A 20110-nucleotide genomic window follows, 5' to 3' on the forward strand; every position below is an offset into this window, starting at 1 on the left:
CATATATTTTAGGAAGTTTCCACTGCACTGGGTTTCCACACCACCCTTTAAATAACTCTTAATTCTAGCTGTCTCTCCCTGCATTTTTTCCCCAACCTATCTCCTCTAAAATACTTAAAGAAATGTTAAACATCCTTAGCCATCAGGGAAATACAAATCAAAACTACTTTGATATTCCATCTTACATTTGTCTGAATGGCTAAGATCAATATCACAACTGAAAGCTCAGGCTGGTGAGAATGTGAAGCAAGGGAAACACTCCTTCATTGGTGGAAGAAGTGCAAATGCATACAGACACTATAGAAGTCAGTATGGTGCCAGGCGGTGGTGGCACATGCCTTTAATCCCAGCACTTGGGAGGCAGAGGCAGGCGGATTTCTGAGTTCAAGGCCAGCCTGGTCTACAGAGTGAGTTCCAGAACAGCCAGGACTACACAAACAAAAAACCACCACCACCAACAACAACAAAAGAAATCAGTATGGTGGTTCCTCAGAAAGATCCTCAGAAAGATGGGCATCAATCTACCATTCTTGGATATGTACTCAAAGGACACTCCATCCTACCACAAAGACACTTGCTCAACCATGATCATTGATGCTTTATTCATAATAGACAGAAACTGGAAACAAACTAGAAGCCCTTCAACAGAAGGATAAAGAAAATATGTGATGTAATTGCACAGTGGGGGTATTACTCAGCTGTTAAAATAAATGACACCATAAAATTTTCAGGCAAATGAATAAAACTGGAAAAAAAAATCATCCTGAGTGAGGTGACCCAAACCCAGGAAGATAAACATACATGGGTATAAGCCATTAAATGAATGATAAACAAGTTACAATCTGTAGACCCAGATAAATTAGGTATAGCAGAGACAGATGGATCTCCTTAGGAGGGAAAAGCAGAAGAGATTTTATTGTTGGACTTGGGGTGGGGGTGGAGAAGGAACATTCCCTTTTTTCAATCATGTTGTCACTAGCATTTCAAAATACAGGAAAAAGACAAAAAGAGACAAACCAGAAACACTAAACCACACTCCAGGGTGTCCTCTGACCCCTGCACATATCCTGTAGCACATGTGTGCCCTCACTCACACAGCACACACACACTCATACACATCATACACACAAAGAAGATTTTTAAAAAGAGTTGAGATATTTCTTCCAAGATAACACAAAAAACAGCTGGGGAAAATGACATGAAAAGTGCTCAGTACCCGTGATCATCAAGGAAATGCACATTGAGACCACAATGAGAAAACCCCTCCCTCCAGTAAGAAGTGTCAGAATGAGTAAGAATAGCAAGTGCCGACAAGCGTGTAGGAAACATCACTAGCTGGAATAGCAGCCAATAAACCCATTATAGAAAACAGTGTAGGTTCTCTTCATAAAAATAAAATTAAACAGCCACATACTCCAGGAAATTCGCTCCTGGGCATATACATAAAAGAAATGAAATCAGTATGTCAAAGAGACATCTGTATCTTTACGTTCTCAGCACTGCATGCTCACCACAGAACTATTCAAATAGTCAAGACATGGAGATAACCTAACAACCTAAGTGCCCATTCACTGACGAACAAAGGAAACATGGTTGCATGTACAAAATAAAATGTGATTTGCTCATTAAGAAAAGAAACCCTGTGATTTGTAACAACATGGATGGGACTGGAGGCAACATTTGCTAAGTGCAATAGCCAGGCATAGACAAGTACCAGATGATCTCCAGCATCTGTGGAGTGTAAAAGAGCTGCTCTCTCAGAAGGGGAGAGTAGGGTGAGGGTTATTAGAAGCTGAGAGTGTTGTAGGATATTTGATTTGTAACTGAAATGGTGTTATTTCTAGTTGTGGTGTGGCTCAGCACTTAGCACACACCTTTAATCCCTCTGGCTGGAATCAGACACCCTTTAATACACACTCTTAATATCAAACAATAAAGGCAAAGTTAGTTTGTAGAAGAAAGCATCCAGGTTTGAAAGCAATGCCTAATTGGGTAGCAGACAAAGAGATGAATCAGAGAAATATTTGACAGGATAAGATATGCCAATTCTCACAAGACGAAAGGGAAGCTCCTTTAGGGGCAGTGCAGAGAGGAGAGGAGGCAGTTTTACTGGGAGAGTTGTACAGAGACAGGTTGAAGAGAGAGGACAAGCTAGACACCAGTGAAGGCAGAACAAACCAGAAAATGAGAAGGAGCTCAAAGATTAGAACAGATTGCTAGAGTTAGTTTGAGGCCAAGCAGGGCAATTCAATGAGAAGCAGAAAAAAAAAAAAAAAAAAAAAAACAGATTGAATCAGTCAGCTTGGAGAGGAGTTTTGACCTGGAACAGCTGCGGTGAACCAGCTAGTCAGAGATCAGCTGAGGTGAACCAGCTGGTCAGAGATCAGCTGAGGTGAACCAGCTAGTCAGAGATCAGCTGAGGTGAACCAGCTGGTCAGAGATCAGCTGAGGTGAACCAGCTGGTCAGAGATCAGCTGAGGTGAACCAGCTAGTCAGAGATCAGCTGAGGTGAACCAGCTAGTCAGAGATCAGAAAGAACCAAAATGGGCGACCTGATTCAGCCGTGAGTCCTCAGAGGCTGAAACATTCTAGGCCTAGATAAGATTGTACAGAGGCTGGAAGCTTCCAGGACTCGGTCTAGGTTAGCAGACTAAGGTTAACCTAGTTACTGTAGGTGTTCAGGAAAAATCTGCACGACTTCCATGGTATGCAGCTGACCCTTGACAAAGCAGCCCATGGTAAAAAAAAAAAAAAAAATGGCAGAGAACAGCTGAAGAGAATGTTAAGATTCAAATTATTAGTGGACATTTATTTCATCTATTTGGTGTTAGCTTTGCTTAAAACTGCAACAAGCTGATACGGACAACCTGGTATATACTCAGCATCAATATGGCTGCCAGATCAAGAACAAGTGAAGCAATCATCACTCAATAATAACCCGAGAAAGTGATCAATATATTGACTACTGTCCAGCCCTGGGGAAGCCTCACCAACCTGTGTGTCTTCTTCATGGTTCTCTGGAGGAAGATGAAAAGACTGTATTCATTCTGAACTGGGAAACCTTCACTCTAAAGGCAGAGGCTTGGCCAAAGCTACTGGAGATGCTCGAGGTGAATAAGCTGATGGATGTGTGTACGTGTGTGTGTGTGTGTGTGCATATGTGTGTGTGTCCTCTCGAGTGTGTGTGAGCACGTGCACGTGCATGCGCATGCGTGTGTATGAGTCAGATGTCTTTTCCCAGGCTCAGTCCACTGTGTTTTGTTTTTAAACTTTTAATTTATATTTACTGTGTGGGTAGGTAGATGAGCATGTACACACTACATGTGTGTGGAGTTCAGAGGACAACTTAACGAAATCCTGTTCTCTCCTCCCATGACATGGATTCCAAGGAATGAATTCAGATTGGCAGGTTAGGAGCAATCACCCTGGGATGTATTTCACCTTCTTTTATGAAACAAGGTCTTTGATGGAACTAAGCGTTGAGTTCCAACAAAATCACACGATGTAACAGGTCTCACGTGGGAGGTTTATTAAAGGAAGAGGTAATGAGGTACAGAGGCTGCCTCTGGGTGGAAGGGAAGAAGGCAAGGGGGCAGAGAGGAAAAGCCTGGCTTTTTGGGGGGAGGGGGAGGGGTTTAAGCCTGACTTTTCATGGGGCTGTAGTGCATGCGCAGAAGGACATGTACAAGAGGAGACAATGGGGATGTGTCACCTCTGGACAACTAGAAATGATGTGTCTTGTCACCAGGTCCCTCAGGGCTGACCATGAAGGTGCCTAATGGTCCCATTGGTGCCAGGTCCCTCTGGGCTGGCTGTGGACGTGCCTGATTGCCAACAGTCTTTAACTGTTCCTGAGCTCGCCAAAAGGGCAGAATGACCGGACAGTGAACTCCCGGTGGTCTGCCTGCCTCTACATTCCAACTCTGAGATTAGAAATATTTGACAGTATGCCTCTTTTTTTTCTGTGGGTTCTGGGTATCAAAGTCTGGACCTCATGCTTCTGTAATAATTATTGACAGAGTTAGCTTCCCAGCTATAAAGAGTGTGTGTGTGTATTGATTAATTAATTGATTGATTGATTGATTAATTGATTTAGATGTGTATGGATGTTTTGCCTGAATACAGGCCTGTATACCATATTCATGCAGTGCCTTTTGAGGCCAGAAGTGCGTGTTGGATCCCTCGGGACTATTCCAGATGATGGTGAGCCACCATGTGGGTGCTGAGAGTTGAACATGAGTCTTCAGCAATTGCTTTTATCCATATAATCATCCTTGTAGCCCCCCAAACTCACATTTTCAATGGTGAAAAAAGTCACATTTATAAAAAATATTTTAAGCTTATGAATGCATTGTAACGCCAGCATTAAGGAGGTTAAAGAAATCAAGGCCAGCCTGGGCCTTGAGACTTTGCCTCAAAACAAACAACAATCCAATCCAACAACTTGTCCACACAATTTCAAAGCACTTCACAAACACCCAGTAACTGATGTTTTCATTATTGTTCAACTATTATTAGTTGAGTTCTGGTTCTTTGAATCCCCAATACAGTCAGCCCTTTCCTGAAAGTATTTGAATGTATGTTTAAAAACTGAAACTGAAGCCAGGAATGGTAGTTCATGCCTTTAATCCCAGCACTGGGGAGGTTCCACGAAACCAGACTGGTTGACATGTTGAGTTCCAAGCCAGTCAAGGTTATAAAACTAACCTAAACCTGTTATCTAAAAACTTTTGAGGTCCAGGAGTCACCTCACAAACCACACAAACACCAATCTCAGTCAGATAGGAATGGTTTATTGAATACATATCCTAAGATTAATCAGTCAGGGCTGTAGTGCTCAGAACTTAGGGCCTGAGGGCATGACCCTGAACATCTTTCTCTGTTAGCTTATAAAGGCTAAAACTGCAAAACCCACAATGAGCTTATACGCAGGTGCAGGAAGTGCTGCCCAGTGGTCAGCACAAACTCAAGCCATTTTAGACATAACAGTTCATGTTGACCTTTAATTTTATGGGCCCTAAGTAAAGCTTTGTGGAATTTCTTAATTATTAAAAAACCCAAGAGTATACAGAATGCAACATGATATGTGATCAGCATGACCTTGCTCTGAGTCAAATTATTTTTCTGTATCCATGACTAACAGGCACATTACAGCAACAATATAAAATAACTGGCAGGCATGGAACAGAATGGAAATGACTACAGCTATGCTCTGGGGAATGACTTCAACGAAAACAAACAACAAACAAAAGCAGAAAATACCCCCATAAAACAAATATAAAGCCCACAAACAAACAAACAACAAAAACAACAGAAAAACTGAAGTTGATAACCAACATCATACACGCCATTGAGACAATTATTTTGACTAAGTAAAAACTTTAAATGATGATATTGTAAATTTAGGTGAGCCAAATAGCTACTAATGCCATGATACAAGATACAGCAAGAACACATGGTTTTGGTGCCTTTTGAGTCATTACTGTGACCACTTGTTCATTTTACAAATGATTTCAACTATGCCCTTAGAAATTGCCCATGTCTTCATCAACTATAAAGGAAGAGGAAATATAACCCAGAACTGAAGTAAATGGTCATAACGCCAACATAAATCACCAGACATTTTTATATGCTCCAACATGTATTTCTGGAAAAACATGCCAATGCTATGTGATTAGAGTCACTCTTTCCCTGAAGCTCGTGTAGCCTTGCCAAAGCTCGTCTTTAAGAACAGGATAGTTCCCCTGCACTAAGAAGGAAGTCTGCAAGCCTCTCCCCTGTCTGCCATCATGATGACAGGCACCTGCACGAGCCAAGAAGTAACTTAAATGTTTAATGAGGCAGGAGACTCATTCTTCAGTTGCTATGTGAAACCGTTGACAATCAGAAAAGATCATCTGTTTGTTTTACACTGGGAATAGGTTGCTGAATATTTAATGCATGCACAGCATTCTGCTCAGTGAGGGGCCAAGTGAGGGTCAGGTTAGGGCCGCCTGCTGTTCCTGGGAGGCGTCAAGGTTAAATGGAGTCTTCAGTGCTCTGTGCAGCATTGTGTACATGGCTATTAAGATGGGAAGCTGCACATCCGCCCCGGAGGAGCATTACCGAGAATCAGAAGCAAGCTCTCAGAACAGATGAGAAACAGGCCTCACTGTTATTTGTACTATTGATGAAGGTGTTAGGAAAGAGGTCATTAATAATGCTCATTATGACTGTGTGGGGAAAAGATGGTGCGTCTAGTTGATGCCATGACTTATGTGGCAGTAAATAACTCAAGCCCAAGAAAGGATTCCTTTGTGAACAATATCCTCATAGCCAAATTCACTCAACTGATTTAGAGTCTGTTTCGGTTCAATGGATGAGAGTCAACAGAGGCTTGGAAAGTTGCAGAAGTAAAACCCCGAGCTGTTGCTGTCGGAATGCATCAGGAGTGACTCTGAGGCTTTGGGCCAAAGCTTGTAGAATGATACACATACCAGTCACTAAGAATAAAATGACAGGAGAGAAGTCCAGTGAGAGACAAACAAGAGCTATAATTTCAGAGAATGTTAAATATGAGATACCCATTACATAATCAATTTTAGATGTATATTAGACAGCAGGGAATGCTACTGTTCTTGTGGAGACTTTTTGGGTTCAAATACATGGAGTTCAGTTAAATCGCTTTTTAAATGTAATGTGTGCTTATCACTAAGCTCTGAGCCACTTTGACACTTGGAGGTCAGAAAGTTGGCAAGTCCCCCCAAAAGACACTGAGGACAAACACCATTATGTAGGAAGAACTGAGGGAGAGGCTCCGTGAGACTGCACTGTGTACAGTGACAGCGTATGGGAACAGAGGTTGTGTCCAAAAGATCCGGGGGGTTATGCGGAATGAACACTGGTCACTGGATTGGTAACATGGAAGTCTTTGGTGTCTCCAATGTCTGTCTGTGAGGTGAAGCAGAGACAAAAGCTGTGAATGATTTGCATCAAGGAAGAATTCTGAGGAGGGGAGGTAAGGTGAAGGACAGAAAACAATGCTGGTTAGCAAGCAAAAGGGATAAGGACAGAGCTGGAAGGGGTAAGGGGTAGGTCACCTGTCTTCTCTGCATTTTGAATGAGAATCATTACTCTGCAGTTATTTGTATGGCAGTGGGGACGACCCAGGAGACAGGAAAAACAGCAATAAGAAATAGAGTACCATCCCTGAGTAGGCATAAGAGGGTGGAGGCTGTGCAGATAGTGTCAGAACATGCACCGTTCATCACTGATTCAAGAAGAGAGCAAACGTAGGAACGCAGAAGCACATTGATAGCAGAATGGGGGGTGAGACAAAATGACTTTCTGGGTTGTTTCTATTGAGCTTATGTATTTTAAGGCACTGAATTGTATAATCAGATTACTTTGGGCTGGAAACCATCCAAAGGAAAGTAGATCTAACAATGGGAATTATCATAAGAAATTTGCAGGTAGATGGTTGTCCAGTGAACCCAAGAACTTAAGGATCTGGGCTATTTCTAAATTTTTACTTGAAATGGTCAATGTTGGCTATGCTATTCTTATTCGTCCCTACATAACTGCATGATGTTTGCTGTAGGCAACATAGTATCTAGCCCATCAAGGATAGCATAGACAAATGTGTTACCTAGCATTCTTCAGAGGTAAACAATAAGATATGGAGACATACACGTATAGATTGATTTTTGCAATTGTAGAGACTGAGAAATCCCATAATATACCATCTACCAGCTGGAGCCCCCAAGGAAGGTGGCAAAAGAAACTCAATTTCAAAAACCCGATGAGGGAAACTGACAAGCATTTGAAAGCCCACAGACAGGAGTGCCCAATGTTGGGGCTGATGCTCAGATCCAACAGTTAGTCAAAGGCAAGTGGTATCTCTGTCTCTGCCTGTGCAGGTCCTTAAAAGATTCACAGACGTTCATCCATACAGGAGGGCTTCTCTACTTTACTGAGGTCGCTGATTCAAAAGCCAGTCTTATGCAGAAGCACCCTGGCAGACACACCAGAAATGAGGTTCAACTTGGGCACTTATGGCAGTCAAGCTGGTACACGTTAACTGCACAATAAGAAACTCCATTCCTCCTGTGCTTTTTCCCCAGGGAGGAAATTCTTCCCATGCAGCAAGACTCGCCTATGGTTGAGATTTTCACATGCTGGTCTTTTAGATGGCTGCCAAAGTGAGCATTTGGTATTTCAACACCTTCCCTGTGGAAAACCCAAATAAAAATGGGATGAAGATGATTCATGATCCAAGCATCAAGTCCCAGCTATGAAATAGACTGTAGGGTGATTGATTACAGACAATGATAACAAGTGTGAATTATAAAATAAGGCTGAGTGGAAATAAAGTGAGTAAATTCATTATTTTAAGGTAGAGGTCAAGTAAGGAAGTAGACTCTCGAAGGAAGTGACCTGCCCAGGATCATATGATCAAGGCAGAAAGACCCTGCTTGCACAGGCATGGATGCCTAGTCTAGTAGTTTCTCATAAAATATGTGCATTTGATCTATGCCCTTAGTTATGTTTCCATGGTTTTATATGTTTTACCTTACCATTGTGTGTCTCCATGCATCCTTGTGAATATTACAGATGTGAGGAAGGGAGTGTGCCACAGCCCATAGATGAAGGCCACAGTGCAACTTCATGGAGTCGATTCTGTTGTGGTAAATATTATTTGGGGGTTTCTACCCCACCTTAGATCATTTACTCCCCAGATAAAAGACAAAAAAAAACCTTTATATTTATAATAAGCCTTAAAGCATTAGAGCTGGGCAAATATCAACCCTCTGTGCTATTTTATCTACTTCATTGTCAATTATCCCAAGATATCACTTGCCATGTTCTGCCTGGGCTGCTCCTACTCTAACAGGCCATGCTCCATGGCCATGCACTTACTTCTTTCTTCTTTCTCCTCCTCGTGGTCTCTCTACCTCGGACCCTAAGCCTAGGAGCTGAAGCCCCACCTACCTATCTTCTGCCCAGCTACAGGCAGTAGTCATCTTTATTAACAAGTCACGGGTAACTTGGGGCAAGCTTTATACAACAAAAGCTGGTATACATGAGGATCTGCTTGTCTTAGAGCAACCAGGTCTTGGAATATAGTATTTAGCCTTTGAGTTACATAGCAGCAGCATCAGACCAACCCACTAAACGATTCTCTCCTTCCACTGTCTCAAGACTTCTGGAGACTGATCTGGCATCATCAGGCTTGTGCAGCAAGCATGTTTCCCTGAGGAGCCATCTGTAGCCCTCATCATTGTTTAACACTGGTGTTAATCATGGCTACACAGGAACACACACGTAACAGAAAACAACTTCCTGCCCTGTTATTAGAGGTACTTACCCTTATTTTTCAAGATAGCTGATCAAGTAGCAGTGCTGTGTAAGTTTTCCCTCTTGCCTTCCTTGAGTGACACAACACTTGACTGTCAGTAATGGGACCACCAATGGCAGGCCCTGGAGAAAGTTCTACAGTGTCTATCACCTTGGTATCAGCTTTATCAATCATCAAATTACTACCATATGGCTTGTTTCCATTATTACCACAAGTCATTGATCAACTGTCATCCATTTTAAGCTCTTCTCCATCTTTGTTGTTGTAAAATATACACAACCACTGGTTTGCCATTTTAACCACTCCAGTATACTAGCAATGTAATGTAGCCATCATGGTGATCTATCTGTCATGGAACTTTTCATGTAGAAACTCTATGGCCATGAAAAAGACACACATGCATATGTGCACACACCACCAGCACCTCATAATTACTCTTCTATTTTCTGTCTTTATTCACTTGAATTTTCTAAGGACTAATTAAACTAACATTGCACATAATTTATCTCTTCATGACTGGCTTACTTCATCAAACATAATGTCCCCAAGATCTATCCCTCTGGCTTACACCAGGATTCCACCTCTGTTTATGATTGAATCCTACTCAGTTGTGTGAACTTTTTGTTAATCTGTGCTTCTGTTGGTAGATATCTGTGCTGTTTCCACCTCTAGCCATCCACTCTTCACATTGTCAAAAGGATTTGTTCCCTCTCTTAATATTCAGCCTCACTCCTTGTTCCTACACTATCTCCCTACAAGCAAGCATCTTTATTCACTTTCCTGACTATAAATTACTTTAAGTGTTGAGGCCTGCTCCCCCAGCATAGCTGTAGCCATTTTGTTCCATGCCTGAAAGCTATTTCATAGTGTTACTATAATATGCTTGCCAGTCATTGACAGAGGAAAACAACTTGACTCAGAGCAGGGTCATGCTGATCACATACCCTGTTACGTTCTTTATATTGTGAGGTTTGTTAATTTTAAGAAATTCAACATCTGTAAGCTCCACTTAGGACCAACCAGAATAAAGGTCAAAACTGTTCTTTCTAGCTAGCCAAAATAGCTTGAGTCAGAGCCAACCACTGGGCAGCACTTCCTATACCTACACATGGTGGATTTTTTCCTGGTTGTAGCCTTGACCCCAGAATTCTGAGCTACAGACCTGATCAATCAGTCTTAGGGTGTGTGTTCAATAAGCTGTTCCTGTCTGACTGAGATTGGTGTTTGTGTGGTTTGTGGGACAACTCCTGGACCCCAACACAAACTATCTCCATTCCCTCAATGGAAAAACTAGGTTAGAACATAAGAAAACAGTTTTCATCATAGCATCTTTGTGTGGGGAGGGTAGAATACATCATTCTCATTTGCTCCCTGCCCCATGCCTCCTTCTTCTCCATCTGATTCTTTTTCTTCACCCACTAACTCCCCACTTCTGATTTGCTACTACATGTATTTTCTTGCAGGATATTTGATCACACTGTGAGCCCTGGGATTGTGTTAATTACTGGAAAAACTTGTTTCTAGTTGTGGTGTGGCTCAGCCATCTCTCCCCAACTCCAAGCTTCCTAAATCTCATGGCATATTCCACAGACAATTTTCCTGTGGTGATTTTTGGATATGAAGATTTATTAGATAAAATTAAGCCTATTTGCCTTCTTGTCCTAAAGACCATATTTCATAGGACTTTCATTTGAAGTCAAGGAATAATTCAAGGTTTTATTTGTTTTTTGTTTCTTGTTTTTTTCTTCATTTTGATCCCACGAAGCAATTTTGAGCTCTGAAAAAAGGAATCCCAGGAAAACTGTTCAGTATTCTAAATCTTTATTTTTTTATTTTTTACTTTTCCCCTTTTACTGAAAATAGCTCTTAACCCCACCAGCCCAGCATAGTATATTCTGCTTCTAGTTTCTCCTCCATCTACTCCAAGTTCTTCTCCACGTCTCTTTCTCACCCCATCTACCCCCTTTCTTTCTCTCACTAGGAAAAAAAAAACAGGATTCTAAGGGATATTAATAAAACTAATATAAGATATAACAATAACAACAACAGCAAAACCCTAATATTTAGTAATAGCAGAAAACACACAAGCAGAAGTAAAAAATCCCAAGAAAATGCCTAAGAAATAGATGCAGAGAGCCACACGTTTACATGCTTGGGATCCCATAAAAACACTAAACTGGAAGCCATAATATATACACAACAGGCCTGTAGAGTAGAGGGGTGTGTGTGTGTGTGTGTGTGTGTGTGTGTGTGTGTGTGTGTGTGTGTGTGTGTGTAATAAAACTAAAATGAAGAAAAGGCCTGAGACAAGGAACTTCCAAAGACTAACTATTGAGTTCCTTTTCTGTTGGCCATCTACTGCTGGGCTTGTAGCCCACTCCTAAGAGTAGTTTGTTTCTCCAGTGAGACGCCCTTCAAGAAAACTACATTTTAAAATTTGCATATGACTAACAATATGGAGATAGCTTAGAGATTAGGAATGGGAGCATGTGCCCACTTCTCTCTCAGCTCTAGCACCCCATCTGATGTAGAGGTACACAGGCCCTGTGCATGCTGCCCCAGTCTCTGTGAGTTCATATGTGTTTTGATCATGTTGACTAAGAAGGCCTTGTTTTCCTGGTGTCCTCCATCCCCTCTGACTCTTACACTCTTTCTTCTGCCTCCTCTTGCACAGGGTTCCCTGAGCCCTGAGGGGAAGAATTTGATGGAGACATTCTATTTAGGGCTGAGTGTTCCAAGGTCTCTTGTTCTAAGCATAATGCCTGGCTGTGGGTCTCTGATTTTGTTCCCATCTGCTGCAGGGAAAACTTTCCTGGTGATGGCTGAGCAAGGCACTGGTCTATGAGTATAGCAGAATGTCATTGGGAGTCATTGTATTGCTACATTTTTGTTTTTGCCTTTGTTTTTGGAACAGTGGTATTTAGTTTTACCCTGGGTTCCTGGGCTATCTAGTCTCTGGTTTTTGGGTACCCAAGCAGTGTCAAGTATGGGCTTCATCTCATGGAGTGGACTTAAGTCAAATCAGAAATCAGTTGGTTATTAGCACAAGATTTGTGCTACCACTGCACTACCACAGTGGTACTCAACCTTCCTAAGCCTACAGTAGCCCTTTAATACAGTTTCTACTGCTTCATAACTGGAATGTTGCTACTGTTACAAATTACAATGTCAATAACTGTGTTTTCTGATGGTCTTAGACTATCCTTGTGAAAAGTGTTTGTTTCATTGATTCTTTGTATTGTTGTTTCTATTTTGTTGATTTCAGCACTGAGTTTGATTATTTCTTAACATCTACTCTTTTGGGGAGTGATTTTTTTTATTCTAGAGCTTTCAGGTGTGTTGTGAAGTTACTTGTACAGCATTTTCTCAGGTTTTGGATGTAGATACTTATTGCTATGAATTTGTTTCTTGGAACCACCTTCATCAAGTCCCAGAATTCTGGGTACATTGTGTATTCATTTACATTCAATTTGAGAAAGTCTTTAATTTCTTTTTTAATTTCTGCCTTAACTTATTTTTCATTCAGTAGTGAGTTGTTCAGTTTCCATGAGTTTGTAAGCTTTCTGTTGTTTCTATTGTTGTTGGTATCCAGCTTTAATCTGTGGTGGACTGATAAAATGCAGGGTGTTATTTTAGTTTTCTTGTATCCGTTGAGACATGTTTTGTGTCTAAGTATGTGGTCAACTTTGGAGAAAGTTCCATGAGATACTGAGAAGGTACTTTTGTGTGTGTGTGTGTTTGGGGGAAATGTTCTATAAATATCTGTTTGTTCCACTTTGTTTATAACATCAGTTAGCTCCAGCATTTCTCTGTTTGGGTCTTGTCTATCGACAAGAGTGAGGTATTGAAATATCTCACTATCAGTGTGTGAAGCTCAATATGTGATTGAAGTCATAGTAGTATCTCTTTTATGAACTTGACTTACATTGCATTTGTTGCATAGATGTTAAGAATTACAATATCCTCTTGGTGGATTTTTCCTTTGAGGAATATTTAGTGTCTTTCCTTATCTCTTATGATTTTGTTTAGTTTTGGCTTGATGTCTTTTTCCCCCAGATATTAAAATGGCTATACCATAAGTTTGCTTCTTTGGTTCATTTGCTTAGAATACCTTTTTCCATCCTTTTACACAAAGGTCATGTCTATTCTTGATGTCAAGGTGTATTTCTTGGACACAGCAGAAGAATGGATCTTCTTTTTGCATCTGTTGTTAATTTTTTTTTAATTGGGGGATTAACACCATTGATGTTGAGAGATATCAATGAGCAATGTTTCTTGATTTCAGTTATTTTGTTGTGGTGGTGGTAGTAGTGGTAAGGTATTCCCATCTTGTGAGTTTCTGGTCTGGGATTACTAATTCTTTGTGGTTTTTTTGAGTATGGTTTAACTCTTTTAGGTTGGAAAATTCCTTTTAGTGCATTCTACAGGGTTGGATTTGTAGCTGGATGTTGCTTAAATTTTATTTTATCATAAAATGTCTTATATTCTCCATCTACTATGATTGAAAGTCTTGTTGGGTATAGTAGTTTGGGCTGGCATCTGTGGTCTCTTAGAATCTATAGAACATCTCTCCAGGCCCTTCTGGCTTTAGAGTACCAATTGAGATGTCAGGTGTTAGTCTATTACTTGGTCTTTTTACCTTCAAGGTTTTAATATTTTCTTTGTTACATGTGTTTAGTGTTTTGATTATGTGCTGAGGATACTTCCTTTTTGTTATATGTCTATTTGTTATCTGTATGCTTCTTGTACCTTGATAGCTTCTACTTCTTAAGGGTAGAGAAATTTTCTTCTTTGACTTGGTTGGATATATTTTTCTGGGCCTTTGACTTGGGCTACTCTACCTTCCTCAGTTCCTAATATTCTGAGGTTTGGTCTATTCATAGTTTCTTAGATTTTCTGGATGTGTTGTGTTAGAGGTTTTTTAGATTTAACATTTTCATCAACTGAGAAAACCATTTTTTTCTATTGAATCTTTGATCCCTACGATTCAATTTGTGTTTTTTTTTTTTTTTACTTATTCATTCCATTTTCAGGTCTTGAACTGTTTTATTTATTTCCTTTCACTCTTTCTTTGTGTTTTCATAATTTTATTTAAGGGATTTATTTGCTTCCTCTTTAAGTACCTCTAGCATATTCATAAAGGCTATTTTTTGTATTTTTTATTAGATATTTTCTTCATTTACATTTCAAATGCTATCCCGAAAGTCCCCTATACCCTCAACCCTGCTACACAACCCACCCACTCCTGCTTCCTGGCCCTGGCATTCCCTTGTACTGAGGCATATGATCTTCACAATACCAAGGGCCTCTCCTCCCATTGATGTCTGACTAGGCCATCCTCTGCTACATATGTAACTAGAGACACAAGCTCTGGGGGTACTGGTTAGTTCATATTATTGTTCCTCTTGTAGGGTTGCAGACCACTTTAGCTCCTTGGGCACTTTCTCTAGCTCCTCCATTGGGGGCCCTGTGTTCCATCCTATAGATGACTGTGAGCATCTACTTCTGTATTTGCCAGGCACTGGCAAAGCCTCACAAGAGAGAGCTATATCAGGGTCCTGTCAGCAAAATCTTTCTGGCATATGCAATAGTGTCTGGGTTTGGTGGCTGTTTATGGGATGGATCCCCAGGTGGGGCAGTCTCTGGATGGTCCTTCCTTCTGTCTCAGCTCTGAACTGTGTCTCTGTGTATCCACACTTTGGTCTTCCTTCATCTTGAGTTTCATGTATTTTGCAAATTGTATTTTGGGTATTCTAAGTTTCTGGGCTAATATTCACTTATCAGTGCATACCATGTGTGTTCTCTTGTAATTGGGTTACCTCACTCAGGATGATATCCTCCAGATCCATCCATTTGCCTAAGAAATTCATAAATTCATTGTTTTTAATAGCTGAGTAGTACTCTATTGTGTAAATGTACCACATTTTCTGTATCCATTCCTCTGTTGAGGGGCATCTGGGTACTTTTCAGCTTCTGGCTATTATAAATAAGGCTGCTATGAATATAGTGGAGCATGTGTCCTTATTACCAGTTGGAACATCTTCTGGGTATATGCCCAGGAGTGGTATTACTGGATCTTCTGGTAGTACTATGTCCAATTTTCTGAGGAATCATCAGACTGATTTCCAGAGTGGTTGTACCAGCTTGCAATCCCACCAGCAATGAGGAGTGTTCCTCATTTTCCACATTCTCAACAGCATCTGCTCTCACCACAAATTTTGATCTTAGCCATTCTGACTGATGTGAGGTGGAAATCTCAGGGTTGTTTTGATTTGCATTTCCCTGATGATTAAGGATGTTGAACATTTTTTCAGGTGCTTCTCAGACATTCGGTATTCCTCAGTTGAGAATTCTTTGTTTAGCACTGTACCCCATTTTTAAATAGGGTTATTTGATTCTCTGGAGTCCAGCTTCTTGAGTTCTTTGTATTAAGAAAAAGTAATTGTTGCTTCCTGTTATTTTTGTTGTTAGAGTTGGGATTCTGTTCTTCCAGCTATCTTCTTTTAGGTTTGTTGAAGGATTACTTTCGTGCTTTTTCTAGGGCATAATTTCCCTCCTTATTTTGGAGTTTTCCCTTTAATATCTTTTGAAGGGACGGATTTGTGGAAAGATATTGTGTGAATTTTGTTTTGTCATGGAATACTTTGGTTTCTCCATCTATGGTAAATGAGAGTTTTGCTGGGTATAGTAGCCTGGGCTGGCATTTGTGTTCTCTTACGGTTTGTCCAAGATCTTCTGGCTTCATAGTCTCTGGTGAGAAGTCTGGTATAATTCTAATAGGTCTGCCTTTATATGTTATTTGACCCTTTTCCCTTACTGCTTTTAATATTCCATCTTTATTTAGTGCATTTGTTGTTCTGATTATTATGTGTCAGGAGGAATTTCTTTTCTGGTCCAGTCTATTTGGAGTCCTGTGGGTTTCTTGTATGTTCATGGGCATCTCCTTCTTTAGGTTAGGGAAGTTTTCTTCTATAATTTTGTTGATGATATTTACTGGCCCTTTAAGATGAAAATCTTCATTCTCATCTACTCCGATTATCTGTAGGTTTGGTCTTCTCACTGTGTCCTGGACTTACTGGATGTCTTGAGTTAGGATCTTTTTGCATCTTGCATTTTCTTTGATTGTTGTGTCCATGTTTTCTATGGAATCTTCTACACCTGAGATTCTCTCTTCCATCTCTTGTATTCTGTTGCTGATGCTCGCATCTATAGTTCCTGATTTCTTTCCTAGGATTTCTATCTCCAGGGTTGTCTCCCTTTGGGTTTTCTTTATTGTTTGTACTTCCGTTTTTAGATCTTGGATGTGTTTTGTTCAATTCCATCACCTGTTTGGTTGTGTTTTCCTGTAGTTCTTTCAGGGATTTTTCTGTTTCCTCTGTAAGGACTTCTACTTGTTTAGCAGTGTTTTCCTGTAATTCTTTAAGGGACTTTTGTGCTTCCTCTTTAAGGACTTCTACTTGTTTAGCAGTGTTCTTCTGTATTTCTTTAAGTGAGTTATTAATGCCCTTCTTAAAATCCTCTACCAGCATCATGAGATACGATTTTAGATCCTAATCTTTCTTTTCAGGTGTGTTGGGGTATTCAGGAATTGCTGTGGTGGGAATACTGAGTTCTGATGATGCTGAGTGGTTGTGGCTCCTATTAGTAAGATTCTTATGTCATAAAGGCTATTCTAAGATCTTTTTCTGTGAGTCACCTATGTTGCAATACTCAGGGCTTCCCATGGTAGGGTTGCTTGGTGTTAATGAATACATAATTTCTTGGTTATTATTGATTGTATTTTACACTAGCACCTTGGCACCCAGATTTGGGAAAACTGAAATTCTAGGAGCTGATATCTGGTCTTATCTTTGTTGGGTGCAGTTTCTCTCTGGTTCTTAGAAGGATGTAGGGTCTGTGTGTTGCCTGGTAGGAAATTCTGGAATCCTGTTAGATGTGACCATTGGAGTTTCTGGGTAAAATGTCTTTCTAGGCATTGGAAGCTGATACTTAAAGAAATGAGAATGGCCTAGGAAGGGGGAGATAATTTTATGTGTTGTAGGAAGGTAGGCTGAAGGAGAAAAACCTGTGTGATCTGATAGAGATGGTGTTGGGGAGAGAGAAGGCTGACGCTAGTCTGCTACAAAGCTCTGGACAAACCTAGGGTTATGGATTTGGAGAAGAGGAGGAAGAGGTGAGGATCTGTAGTTATATTTACTTCCCTGGTGGAGGTGGCCTGAGGGTTGCCAGAGAATGCTAGCTGGAATTGGGGCCTGGGATGAAGTGATAAATGGAGATTGTATCTCTTTTCCTCTATTTCAGTCTACATTTAGTCAAGGCTGAGTCACTTCCCTACCACGCCATTGTCCCTGCCATTCAGCCTATGATTACATTCCTCTCATCTACTTTTTGTCAGTCCAAAGCTAAGCATCAATTTGCTCTGCCTTTGTCCTTTCTACACAAGAACTTATTAAAACTGCCATTTTATCAGTGCTAAAGAGTCCTAAAATGATTGGATATTAAGGAGTGATTTTTTTTGTTTGTATATTACTGTATTCTAAACTATGCATTTACCAGTTAATAGTAATTATTGCTATAGATATGTGGTATTATATTCTAAAGGTGGTGTGAAGTGAGCCTCATGCCCTGAATAACATAACAGAGTAAATGACACACTAACCCTACAATAACCTAGTCCTTTTTGAACACTACGAACCCTTCTACTGAAAGAACAAAGATACTTAATTTTTAAAAATTCAACCAATAACCTATCCTCTGATGTAAAATCCCATTGCAAATATCCAAGAAGCGTGAAAAGCCAAGGCATTGTATCTCCTCCAAAAATTACCAGCCCCTCAGTAATGGACCTCATTGGGAATGAATTATATAAAATGCTAGGCAAAAATTTCAAAACTACAAATATATGCAAAGAAATCAAAGAGGCTATATACAAAGAGAATACAAACAACTGAATAAAATAAGGAGAGTCAATATAAAATATAAAAATAGAATTCCTTAAAGAGATTTTTACAAAGCAAACTGAAATACTAGGAATAAAAATATCAGTAGGTCACATGAAAACCCACTGGAAAGCTTCAGCAATAGAGTAGATCATGGGGCATGCAGAATATCAGGGTTTGCAAACAATGTAAAGGAAACATTTAATTCATTCAATCAATGAGGATAAATTAATAAATTGTTTGGATGAAATATATGACATCTTTGGAATGCTATGAAAAAAAACCATCTTAATCATGTACATAGAATTTCATACAAAATGGCACAGAAAATACTTTCAGTAAAATCATAGCAGAACATTTCAGAATTCTACTGAAAGAGATGCCCATCCAGGTACAAGAAGCATTTAGAACAAAGAAACAAAACCAGAAAAGAAACTCCTGCATGCTCTATTGTAGTAGATGTCCAGAACAAATAAAGTATACTAAAAACAGAAGATAGAAACACCACACACACAGGGGTGGCTTATCAGAATAGAAAATAATTTCTCAACAGAAACTTTAAAAGCCAGAGGTTTTTATTATTATTATTATTATTATTATTATTAAGGTGATGATGAAGTAGCTCAGCAGGTTAAGGTATTTGCCATGAAACTTCTTGACCTGATTTCAATCACTGGTATCTACACAAAGGTGAAAGGAGAGACCACCACAAAGCTCTTCTCTGATGTCCACATGTAAGAGTTCCCACACATACATTACCCCTTCCGTGATGGCATGCAACAGCCCCCCTCCCCAACACACACATTTTTTTTTTTTTGAGACAGGGTTTCTCTGTGTAGCCCTGGCTATCCTGGAACTCACTCTGTAGACCAGGCTGGCCTCAAACTCAGAAATCCACCTGCCTCTGCCGCCCAAGTGCTGGGATTAAAGGCGTGTGCCACCACCGCCAGGCATACACACAAATTTTTTAAGCCATAGGTCTTGAAGTAATGTATTTTAAGTTCTGAAAGATCATATCAGACAAAGCAGACTACTATACCCCCAAAAAACGATCTGTCAATATAGAAGGAGAAAATTAATGCTTTCTGTGATAGAATCAAGATAAAGAAATTCCTTACCACTAGGCTATCTTTGCAGAAGACACAAGAAGAAAATTTTCAGATTAAAGAAAAGATAAACATATCTAGGAGGCTACAGGATGTAAAACATGTTACTTAAGCAAAGGAGAACTAGGGAAGCACAGAGACTACAAAAATTAACAAAGTAACAATAACTTTCAAAAGGGTCTGTTTTTCCCTTGCCTTCTAGAACTACAAATCACCATCAATGTTAAACATTATCATAGGGGAGATATTTAGGAGAAAGATGGACAAAATATTGCCATGGCTAGAGAGATTTCTCTGAAATGGAAAATTTAAAGGTTTCTTTGGAAAGTCAGTTGTGTCGGATGGTGTTTTGCTGAGGTAAATGTGAAGGAATGTTTCTATGAAGCAGACACAGGTGAAAGGATGTTTTCTAAAGCAAGCATGTAACATGATGAGTGATGAAGGATTCTTTGATAACAACACATGTGTATTGGTCCACCTTACATTGCATGGTTGAGCTCTATTTGTTGTGTTTCCATAGAAAGAAACACACCCAAAAAACTTCTGGTGGTGTGCTGGCAGCTTCTTGCTGCCTCCATGGACTCCAGCCAATTGGCAGAGTGGTGTCAGCTGATACAGGCTCATGTGGAGTTTTGCTAAGTCGGACTCAAATGCTGAGGCAAGACAGGAGGTGAGGCAAGATATTCTCCAGAGGGCACATGATATTTGGAGGGAGTATAAAGAGGACT

The sequence above is a fragment of the Mus musculus genome, chromosome 10, assembly GCF_000001635.26.
Source record: "Mus musculus strain C57BL/6J chromosome 10, GRCm38.p6 C57BL/6J".
Taxonomy (NCBI): Eukaryota; Metazoa; Chordata; class Mammalia; order Rodentia; family Muridae; genus Mus; species Mus musculus.